Source organism: Calliphora vicina, chromosome 2 (assembly GCF_958450345.1).
Source record: "Calliphora vicina chromosome 2, idCalVici1.1, whole genome shotgun sequence".
NCBI lineage: Eukaryota > Metazoa > Arthropoda > Insecta > Diptera > Calliphoridae > Calliphora > Calliphora vicina.
In genome coordinates this window covers 10,957,855-10,970,306 of record NC_088781.1, presented here as the reverse complement: position 1 = coordinate 10,970,306, position 12,452 = coordinate 10,957,855, and the positions used below count along the sequence as shown (strand labels likewise).

Here is a 12,452-nt window from a genome sequence, read left to right as displayed (position 1 = left end):
TAATTGTAATTATTAATTATAATTTAACTGGCGTTAAGGGAAGCTTAACTATTGTTTGCTGCTCTTGTCACTAGAACAACTTTATCAAAATTATTATTAATATTTTTATTTAAAAATGCATTTAAGTGACAGCACTTAACAACCACTTTAAATCGCAATAGTATTATGTATTATTATTATAAATAACAACAACAGCTATGCAAAATTAATTTTTCATTTAGTTTATAAATTTTATCGCAATCATTTTAGTTCTTACGTCTGTCCGCCCGTCCGTCTGTCTGTCAGTCCATTTGTTTATTTAATTTTATAATTGCAAATACCTTAGCAGCAAGAGCTTTAGTAATCAGTTCACAGGACTTTATTTATTTATATAATTTAATGTGTTTTTGTTTTTAAATTTTCTTTTTCAAATTTGTTTAAATAAGAACTTTATTTATTAAGTAGATGTGTTGTGCTTAGTTCTATATAGCTGAGTTAGCTGATTTTAATAGACAAAATTCGTTTGCAAACACGCGATCGATTTCCGTTGTTACAAAACTTTGTATTTTTTTCTAAATTTTTTATTGATCAAAAAAAAAAATTGGAAAAATTTTAAACAAAAACTTCCGTAAATATTTGTATATATCACGTAACGTTTTTCTGCTACACTTTTCAATTGATTTGTTTAAAGGCGGTGTTTGAATATTTTTGCGTTTTTTTTCATTTATTTATATATTTTGCGTTATTTTCTTTTTTTGTTTATTATTATTTTTTATTTACTTTACTTTAAGTTCTGATCGTATGTATTTTCTTACGATGTGTTCATGAAGAGGGCTAAATCTATACTGTTTTTCTATATTGACAGAGAGCCAATCAGTGAAATATAACAGCGAAACGAAGTTATCGTGTTGTTATTGTATACGAGTACACAAACAAATCGCTAGTGCAAATGAAGTGTTTTGTTTGTATAAACTCACACACTCATACATTCGAATACAAAATAACAAATATTTGCCTGATCGTATTGAGCAGTAATTGCCATTGTAACAGTAATTGAGCTTCGTTTTTCAGTCATACGAGTTGTTTTTCGTTGCAACAGCAAGGAAGCACTAACGATGTAACGATCATTTTATTATTATTGTTTTCAAAAATACTTCATAGCTTATATTTTTATGTATGTATTTGAGAGTTTGTGTTAGAATTCAATACAATTGGCAAATATTTGCTGTTATTCTGTTGATGTGGTATGCAACTTACACCATTTTGCCTTTCATTGAATTTTAACCACCCTTAGGTGTAAGTAAGATTGTGTGTGTGAGTTGGGCTGCTACAAAATTTTATGAGAATTTAAATTGATGACAAATGTCATCAAATACTTTCCATTTCCAAAAAACAGCATTAATCTCTTTAACCGATTCTTGAGGGGTCAAATAATTTATGGTATGCCAACCTGAAATAGTTGACTTTGCTCAAATGGCACGCGTATGTCGCAATCCTTTTGCAAAAAAGTACTTCGTAGATGAATAATATTTGTTCAACTTAGTTCGACTCTTGTTTAATTTTGGGTTCATATGCATAGATCCATGATTCATTGACTGTGCTGATCCTGTAGACTAGTGATCTGCACTCGTAGCTCCAGGGGCCGAAAGCGATCGTCTATTTATAATGTAAGCAAAACTAGTTTAATTGATAAAAAAGGAAACAAATTGGAGATTGTGCATCTAAAACATTTACTAATGTGGCAATGTTGTGTTTGTGTCAACCACTGCTGTAGACAATCAATCAATGGACCAACATTTTAATTAGTTATTAATAGAGATGCCAAACGGGAATTCCCGAATCCCGAAATTCCCGGTATTTTCGGAATTTAAAAATACCGAAAACCGGGACTTTTTAATTCTAAATCCCGGGGATTTTCGGGTTTTGATAATCTAAATCGCGGGGATTTTCGGGTTTCTTTCTGTATATTGCACAATTCTAAAGTTCCTACAAAACTCAAACGTTAAGTCCATCTTTGACAAAAATGTGGATATCACCAAAATAAAATACGAGATCAAAAAATTAAACTTACGTTTAAATCAAAATGAAAATTATAATTATTCGACGGCAGGGAATGAAATAAATATTGCATCGGACGAAGAATTAGAAGATGTTAATGTGTCAATAGCGCAAAAATTGAAAAATGCTATTGATCAATGCAGAAGCCCCATAAGACAAATTAGGAAGTCTGATGAGGATGAGTTCAATTCAAAGCTAAATAACGAAATCGAAATGTTCGTATCTGAAGGTATAAGGGGACACATTTTAGATACCACATACAAATACTTGCAGACTATTTTACCAACCAGCAGCGTAGAGTGCGAAAGGTGCTTTTCTACAGCGGCCTACGTAGGAAACAAAATAGTTCCAGATTGTCTGACGAAACGCTAAATGTGTTGATTTCTTAAAGAAATTATTTAAAAAATTAAAATGTACTTTATTATTTCTTTAATTTTTTACTTAATATTTATGTAGATCTCCAATGTGATTTATGAAATTTGAATTTTTATTAAAAATAATTATTTTTTGTTATTACTTTTCTAATTTTCACTAACAAATATTAAAATATTTGCTTTATTTTTTACATTATATTGATGTAGATCTCCAAATGTGTTTTATGTTTTTTTTTTTAATTTTAATTGAAAAATAATTTATGTTAATACTAATGTTATATTACATTATTTATCGTTTTTTTTACATAATATTTATGTAGGTCTCCAAATATAAGTTATGAAATTTTACTTAAAAATAATAAATTTTTGTTAATAAAAGTGAAATATGTTATTTGTTTTAAGTATTTTTCACTTAAAATACCGATTGGCATCCCTAGTTATTAAGCTATTTAGTAATGACTACTAAAGGCTGATTTATTTAAATATCACAGATCATGCTTGATGGATGTCATACTGTCAACTTATTTTTATTCAATATTGCATGACAATTCATCATGGAAACACAACGTCTCCAAATGACTCAGCTGTATTACGAAAATCAGAGTTCTGTAACAAAAGTTTTTCGTGCACTTCGAGCAACATATGGTTATCACACTTCTGAATTTGTTTGGCATTATATACAGAAGCCAACATTACTCTAGTAATTCGCGAGATAATGGTAGAAATACTGGAACGAGGGGTCGAAAATAGGTCCATCCGAATGGACCACCTATAGCGTATAGGCGCGTCAATATTTGAATGAAATTATCATTAAAAAGCAGATATCAGAGATTGTTCTTTCGGGTCATAATAAAGATTTCGACCTTCAATTTTTTTTTTTTTATATATAAATACTAATAATAAGTCAGAGACGATTTCAACTTTGTCCTGCATTTGGATATAGATTTTCCAAAATACTAAACCAACCCGTCCCTAAAAATAACTATTTACATTAATAACGTCGATGTAAAGACCTATTTAAGTCCCAGTTAATACGAGAAATAAAATTATGAATTAAAATGCCAATATATAATTAGTTTTAGAGTTATTACCAGGGAAACCAAAAAATGCAAATGCATATTTTTTCTGGTGAGTCTAATTAGCACATGTATAAGATATTTACACGTTTCACAACTATTTAAGAATTTTGGCATCGATTTGTTAGTGCATATTTTTGCATATTTTACCCTTAAATGCATTTTTTTGCATATATTTGTTTTAAGAGCATATTTATGTCATATTTTGCGTTTTTAGAGCATATTTTACTGTTTAATAGCATATTTTGACTTTATCAAAAACAAATTTTGACATACTTGTTTTTCGCTGTTGCGTTACAAGTTTTACTTCCTTTGTTTAAAATTCAAAATTGAAAAATAGATTGCTTTTTTTAATATAAAATAAGCACTATTTTAATAATAGCGCCATCTAAATATCAAATTTTAGTTCTAATTCAAACTTAACCGTTCTAAGTGTTAAAGAAATATTCCCCCTTATCGTGGTTGGCGTAAACGTCATACGCATACGATAGTTTCGTACTAGATTAAAGAACCAGTTTGCATTTTATCTTTAATCTAGTACGAAACAGTCGTAGGCGTATGACGTTTATGCGAACCACGATAAGGGTGATTGTCTTTTAAATTTGCTCCTATAACATCAGTTGATGTCGAATGTATAAAAATGTTTTCAGATCCAATAGACAACGATTTTTATTTGAAAAATTAAGTCAATATTTTGTAATTTATTGCAATAATAACCTTAATTGAAGAAGTGACTTTATATTTATATAAAATATCATCAAAAAATACATCTGGAGGCTTTTTCATAACTTATTGTTTTTATTTTTTGTTATACTTGTTTTAGTTTATGTTATTTTTGTTTATTTTATGTTACTTTACCTATTTATAAATGAATTGTATTGATTTTTTTAAATAAAAGTATATTTTTTGGTTAAAAATTATATAAAAGTTTTTTTTTAAGAGCATATTTTTTAAATTTTATATTTATTTCCGGTTTCCCTGGTTATTACTTTTGCGTTTTAACCCATTATATCGCCACGAATATTTTTACTGGCCGATTATCTAATTATGAGGTATCAAACAGTCATTTGAATTGTCGTCTGTTCATTTGGGATTTCTTCAAGGCTTCTCAGTTTGCAGAATAGATTTGACTCTTGCAAATTAAATCAGATGTGAACAATCAAAAACGACTTTAAGCATTCAACTTAGACAAGAACTCATAGCATCACTTTCACTTTAAAACTCATGATGATCTCGCAATACCAGTTTCTTCATAACATCGATGTTTTCTGACAGGCTCAACAACCGTTTTTGTAAGATCTTGCCGAATTTCGTTCTGAAGCAAACCACGATAGGCTCAGATGCGCCATGATCGTCAAAAGTCGAAGCGTTGGTTGAGTTAATCCAAGTCTTAAATCATCGACGATCGGTGTTTCTCACTCAATTTTAAAATAAAATATTATCTACTAACTAAACACACCAATCAACATAAAAGTTTCATTGGATTTTATTTTTTGGCAACTCTATTTTTGTATTAATCATACTAAAGCGATCCCATTGATACCTACACCCCAATATTGAGGAGTCTTGTGCTGATGTTTGTAATGTCCATATTCTCAGGTTCACTTTATGAGCCGATTAAGCGATGTTTATCCATGAAAACCTGGTAATCAACCTGGTCGCAACTTGATTAAAATCGACCACAAGGACGAAACCTATTAAAGTTGCTTAGAACCAGTCCATTATTTCTTCTAGCTCCCATTCAACTGCACTGTCAGCATAGAGTGATCTCATAAATATACTATATTGGTATCCATACTAAACTCATCACAAATAAGTTTAAGTTATGTAAGCTTAACTCACAAATTTGATACTGGTCGATGATTCATAATTTACCATAGCTCCCATATATATACTAATCCGGGAAATCATTCTAAAGCGCCTATATATCTTTTATATAAGTTAGTATGATCATGAAACTTTGAGAGGATCGGTTCATAATAAAAGCCCCTTTCCGGATATCACTTCAACGGGCATAAATAACATATTTTGGTATCGATAACCAAGTATTTGATTTATCAACCTAAATTACTCTTCTATGATCAGTCCAGAATTGACCAAATCTCCCATATGAGGCCTAATCCGGGAAATCACTATAACCTTCATATATCACTTAAATGTTAGTATGAAAATTAAATTCGCAGCAAGTAAGTTCCATATAAACAAAAATCAATTTCCAAATTTGTAGAGGATCGGTTCAAAATCACTCTGAAGCTGTTTCTAATTGTATTTCAGAAATTTCCAATTGAATTTCAGAACTTTCCAATTGTATTTCAGAAATTTCTATTTGTATTTCGAAATTTTCTATTTGTATGTATTTCAGAAATTTCCATTGGTATTGCTATTAGAAATTTCTGAAATACATTTGAAAAATTCTGAAATTCAATTAGAAAATTTTGAAATACAATTGGAAAGTTCTGAAATTCAATTGGAATTTTCTGAAATATAATTAGAAATTTCTGAAATGCCATTGGAAATGGTGTAATTCGATCATAAATTGAGTTCTTTTTTTGTAAATTCAAATGGCGAATATACACATTTATCTTGAACAGCTTCTAAAATTAATTTGCTATATAGATAGCACCAATTTCAGTTATTTATGGTGATGAAAACTGTATAAATAAATGTTTACCAAATATTTTAATACACATACATTTCCAATATGTAACTTACATAAATTATTTAAGATACAATACGACTAATTAAACCACAAATAAACCAAAAAAGTACTTCATACAATAAAGTACCAAAATAGCGTACCACAAATGGTACACATTTTCCACAATAACCCAACACTAAAATAAACATTTAAATATTTTTATATTCTCTTTATTAACATACCCACTATTAAGAGTATTTCAAAGAGTAATTGTATTTCAAATTTACTAAAAATTCAACAAACATATACACAAGTTCATACAATATAATGAATAAATAATGCATTTACTCACTTCAAAATTGCAAACAAATGAAAACGAACTTTTTTTTTATTGAAAAAAATAAAAAAAAAACTCAAACACGGAATGCGTTTCAGTAGTTGGGGATGACATTCCTGTAATTTGTTAAAACAAAAATAGGAAATAAATTTTGTAAAATTAGTTTAATAACAATTGTCACAAATGAAATTAATACTAGGGTACGAGTACATTGTAATTCCGTTAATTTGAACATGAATCGCATGTGCTTTTTTGAATGAATGTTATTATTTGTGTGAATGCATAGAGAGAACTAGATGGCTGTCTGGCTGGCTGGTTGATCATGCAAGAAATTTGCTACTTTATAGTTTGTATTTCTTACGGAAAAGCACATGTTAGTGGCTGTTGTTGAATATGGCAGACATTTAATCGAATATACAAGGCAAACAGAAATTCATATTTCAGTGCAATTTCGAGTTTAAATTCCAGAAGACATTTGGCGTATAGTTTTTCTTAAAGTAAATATGTGCATACATATGTTAAATTAATGTTGCTCTCTTATGCTCGTTTTTAAACACATGGAAGGTAGTTTTCTCATCGGGAAATGTTGCCAGATACTGATAAATTCATATTTGTTTTATGAGTGATCTGCAGTAAGGAAAGTGTTAAAAAACTTTTTGAAAGTTTGAAATATATAAAATTATTCGATTTCGATATGAAGTTTTCTTTTAAAATATGTGAGTGAAGTTAAATACGCCGACTTAAATATGTTTCGAAGTAATTAGTTACGTTATTAGCTATTTGCAAATATCTCTCGCGTATTTGAGACATATTTAGGACAATCATCAAAAATATTCACATGACATTTTTATAGACTTTTTTAAGTACTGACCCTACCAAAAAATATTACGGGACGGGACATACCTCAAATTAAAGGTAATTGAACGTGCTACCAGAATCTTTAAAACTTATTTTGAAAATGTAAATTTTTCGATTTTTAATGATTTTTCGAAAAGTCACTCATTGACATTTTAACAGATTTATTTAAGTTGTGACCTTATCGAAAAAGATTTCAGAACGGGACATACCTCAAATTAAAGGTAATTGAACGTGCTACCGGAATCTTTAAAACTTATTTTGCAAATATAAATTTTTCGATTTTGAATGATTTTTCGAAAAGTCACTCATTGACATTTTTACTGAATTTTTTATGTTGTGACCCTTCAAGAAAATATTACGGGACATACCTCAAATTTAAGTTAATTGAACGTGCTACCGGAATCTTTAAAACTTATTTTGAAAATGTAAATTTTTCGATTTTTTATGATTTTTCGAAAAGTCACTCATTGACATTTCAACAGATTTTTTTAAGTTGTGTCCTTATCGGAAAAGATTTCAGGACGGGACATACCTCAAACTAAAGGTAATTGAACGTGCTATCGGAATCTTGAAAACTTATTTTGAAAATATAAATTTTTCGATTTTTTATGATTTTTCGAAAAGTCACTCATTGACATTTTTACTGAATTTTTTATGTTGTGACCCTTCAAGAAAATATTACGGGACATACCTCAAATTAAAGGTAATTGAACGTGCTACCGGAATCTTTAAAACTTATTTTGAAAATGTAAATTTTTCGATTTTTAATGATTTTTTGAAAAGTCACATATTGACATTTTTACTGAAATTTTTAAGTTCTGACTAGGGTTCCGGAAATTCCCGACCGGGAAATCCTCTAATTATGACCCGTCCTGTAATTTTTTCTGGTAGGGTCAGAACTTAAAAAAATCTATAAAAATGTCATGTGGATATTTTAGAGATTGTCGGAAAAGCAGACATATTGTTACGAAATTGTACTTGAATTCAAATATAACGATTTTAAGGGCTGATTTAAAAGTAGCATAATGCTTTCAAATAACAGTGCTGTAATAGCAAACTGTAACATATCTGTGGGCATTATTAAATAAAAGCTTTCAGTTGACCATTGATCGTAAGTTGGCAAGGCTGTTTGCTGCGACCGTATATTCGAATTCGAATATTCAGTTAAAGAACATTGTAGAAATAGAGCTTTCTAGATGGTAATGCAGTGTTGTAAATAGTGGCGGAGGTTGCAGTCGTTAGTGAGTTTATCAGAGACGCTTTTCGGACAAACATCAACTGAGTGCTGTGTTTGTATTTCTGCGAATTTATAAACGTGTATAAAAACATTGACTAACTATTTAATTCTGTTGTTGTACATTTTAAGTAAATAAAGAGTTGTTACAATTTTTAACCTACTAAACGGCTTTTATTTGCAATCAAAAGTATCCGGTTTATTTAAAGGAAATAAACCAACGTTTTAAAAAGGTTAAAACGTAACAATATTTTGTATCAACATGACTAAAATGCACCACTTTATTCAGCCTTATCGTGTAAGGCGTTGGCGTTTTACGCCATCGACAGTTTCGTACTAGATTAATGATAAAATGCAACCAGTTTCTTTAATTTATTACGAAACTGTCGATAGCTAATTGTGTCTTTGCTTATTGTGTCTTAGCTAAATGTCTTCGAAAATAAAACACAGGTGGTCAATGCATATTTAACAAGATGGATATCACTAGCACAACTGAAAAACAATAAGCATAATTTGAAGTTATTAAATTTATAAAACTTAATATCTATAACTTTACTTTTAACAATTACCTTTCTTTAATCTTAACAAATAGATTTCGAAAATTCGAACAGTCTCTTATTGATCATAGATTGAAACTCAATATATATTTAGGTACATTTTGAGGTAATTTTACTAAATCATTTGTGTAATTTGCATTATGGCAGCACTGATCGCTCAACCACCAATAACTATATAGTAAACAAAACTATAAAAAGCAACAAAGTCATTTAAATACCGAGAAAGACGGAGAAACAAACGTAGGCATGTGTGTAAATGCATCATGAATGGATGGATGGAAGAATTTGAAAAAAAGAATGTGCAAAAAGCACATTTTTATAAATTACGTCGTGTTTTTTTATTTTTAATACAACACAGCGAAGGGCCAAACATTGAATCAATCAGAAAACAACTGGTCAACGAAGCAACAAACCTCTAAAAAACTTGCTAAAAATAAAAAAGAAATGTACTGATCAAGAGGATCAATAGGTGATCGGAGGTGATGAGGTAAGGTGTTGGCTTCATTGTTTTATTTTTAAACATTTGTATGTGTGAACGAACAATTTGTGATATGCAAATTATTACTTAGAAAAAATAAAATAAAAAATATTAAATATCATGTACATTATAGCATATGCATGAACATTTAACTAAATATAAAGAAATGTCTATCTGTTTTATATATAAACTGAGAGTATTCACATAAGTATGTATAATTAAATAGCTGAATGCAATAAAAATATCATTGTTTAAAAGTCTACGTTGTGGATGTACAAATGAATTTATTGTGTTGATCTTGATCTTGGCTCAGCTTAACTTGGCAATATTTTCACTGGCTTTATTGTTTTTTTTTATATTTTAAATACATATTTATTTATCTTTCTTAATGAAGCTAAAAATAAACAATAAATTTACAACAGCTTTTTTTTATTAACATTTAATTTAACTACTTATATTTAGTTTTGAATTTACATTCAAATCAAAACAACTAAAATATGTACTTGTAGACAAACAGTGACTCAGATAAGTTGACGTACTCTTTGTTAAGAGTTAATAAATAATGTATAAAATTAATTAAATTATTTCATTTAATTATGAATTTTATAAATATTGACAGCCAGTTGGAAACTTTTACATGTGAGGCCATTTAAGAATGCATATGATATCCTCTGACCCTTTCATGTTTTAAATAGTAGTTATTCACTTACTTGATTTGGGATAAAAGACTTGATTTGCTAAAATCAAATGATTTGCTATGTGATTTCCCATATACATATATGTCACACCTAGAGATGCCAAACGGGGAATCCCGTTCCCGAAAATCCCGGGGTTTTCGGGATTTCTTAAACCACGAAGCCCGGGATTTTTTAATTTTAAATCCCGGGATTTTCCAAATCCCGTTTTTCATAAATAAATAGAAGTAATTGTCATTTTTGTGTGCCTTTTTTATGCATTTTGACATTCTACATGCCCGAATATCGCAAAGTGATGTTCAGCAAAGTTGTTAAGCTCAACTCCTGCTACAACATAATTAATAAAGGAAAGCGGTATTTTTGGTTTTCGTAGAGTGGGGCTCTGGAAAATCAATTCTTCACATTTTTTTGTAAGTTATCTAACAAAACTCAATTTAAATCCTCTTCAAACGAAATTGATTTTATCTCAGATGAGGAGCTCGAACAAAATGAAAATATTTCGATTGCTCAAAGGCTAAAAATATTATTAATAAATGTAAAAACCCAAATAACAATAACGAAACCAAGTTATAATGTAGATTTTCAACTTGCAAAGAAATAGATCACTTTATTTCTGAAGGAACAAGAGGAAAATACTTGCAGATTTGTTATAAGTATTTGCAAACGGTTTTGCCAATATGAAAGCAGCATATGTCGGTTTTAGTGTCTAGTAAAAATGAATTGCTAAATAAAAAATTTACTTTCAATTGTAAAGACATAATTATGTACGTTTCTTTCTTATAATTTTCGGGATTTTAGATTTCCCGAAAATCCCGAAACCCCGGGTCGGGATTTCGGGATTCTTTACCAAATCCCGATCCCCGGGATTTTCAAAAATCAGTCCAGATTAGCATCTCTAGTCACACCTGAACAAATACAATTACTTGATTTTATAAAAATCATGCCGAAAGTTGTCTGTGCAACACTGTGTTGTGTCTTCGCTTACTTGTTTATTTTGTCTTTGCTAAATGTATTCGCAAAATTACGTTTTTCAATGCATATTCAATTCAACAAGGTAATAGCTAGTAAATACAATGTGAAATTAAACATCGAACATTGGGGGATGTAAATCTGTAATTTAAAATGCTATTCTAATTTCAATAAAGTTTATTACATCTTTAGGAGAAGCATAGAAAATAGCAAGGTAGAGTGGAGTCTTAAGGCAACAAAGTAGGGCACCTCGGGTATATGAGAAATTCAAAACGATGAACAATTTTTGTTTTCGATCCGATTTGAAATTTGTTTGATTTTATCATATTTAGTAAATGAAATGTTAAAAATTATTTGATCATCATGATCATAGATTATTGTTGAAATGCTATCATAATAATAACAGTTTTAAGCCCTATTTTTGAAATCGAAATGAGCAATTATTTGACACATAAAACAGTGCTGAAATGTAAATGTGAAAAGTTCAATATTTTACATTGAAATCATGCTTCAAAAATATTTTACAAATTTTCTATTTAGCATTTGCTATAAATATTATTCTATTCTCTTTTAAAAACAAATATAAACAAAAAAACAGGGCATTTCATTGTTTTATAAAAAAAAAAACAAAAACTAAAAACAAACATCTCATTAATGAAAAATGTTAGTGCTGTTTGTCTGGCTCTCGAAAACGCAAATGATGGCAAATTTCAAGTAAAACATTTCACAAAAAAAAATCAAATAATTAAATATACTTAAGTAGTTCATAAAGATTTTCTTAGAATTTCTCAAATAAATGGGATCATTTTATAAAATTGATCGTAATTTTTAGTTTGTTGTCATTTTTTTTTTTTTTTTAGTTTTTGGTAGGCACACAGACAAAACAAAACACGTTTTATTTATATACAATTTGGCGTTTGGACAAATATGCGTCAGCAACAGCAAGAACAAATCAAACCTTATTTTACTCTCTGCTCAGATTTTTACTCAGTGTTGCCAGTTTAGCGAATATTCCGTTTCCATTTCTTTAGGATTTGAATTTTCGAAATGGATTTGGGGAGCTTCAATTAATGTTATTTCCAAAAGCAAAAGACTTTTTGTTTTGTAAGCTGATTCTTAACTGTCAAATTATGCCATGTCTTCTTAGAATATCCATTGACAAATAGCATATTCAAAGACATTTAGATAAGACACAATAA

The 12,452-nt window shown here is 29.2% G+C and overlaps 1 protein-coding gene across 2 annotated transcripts in view; it reads right to left on the bottom strand.

Annotated features, from left to right (window-relative positions):
* Positions 1–12,452, bottom strand: part of for (cGMP-dependent protein kinase for) — a 92,844-nt gene that overhangs the window by 71,564 nt on the left and 8,828 nt on the right. The window contains exon 1 of one of the 2 annotated variants that reach the window (XM_065500591.1): positions 321–918. The exons of the other annotated variant lie outside the window; for it this stretch is intronic. The gene's annotated coding sequence lies outside the window, so the exon portion shown is untranslated. Of the gene's footprint in view, positions 1–320; positions 919–12,452 lie in introns of those variants that run through there. 2 annotated transcript variants of the gene reach the window in all.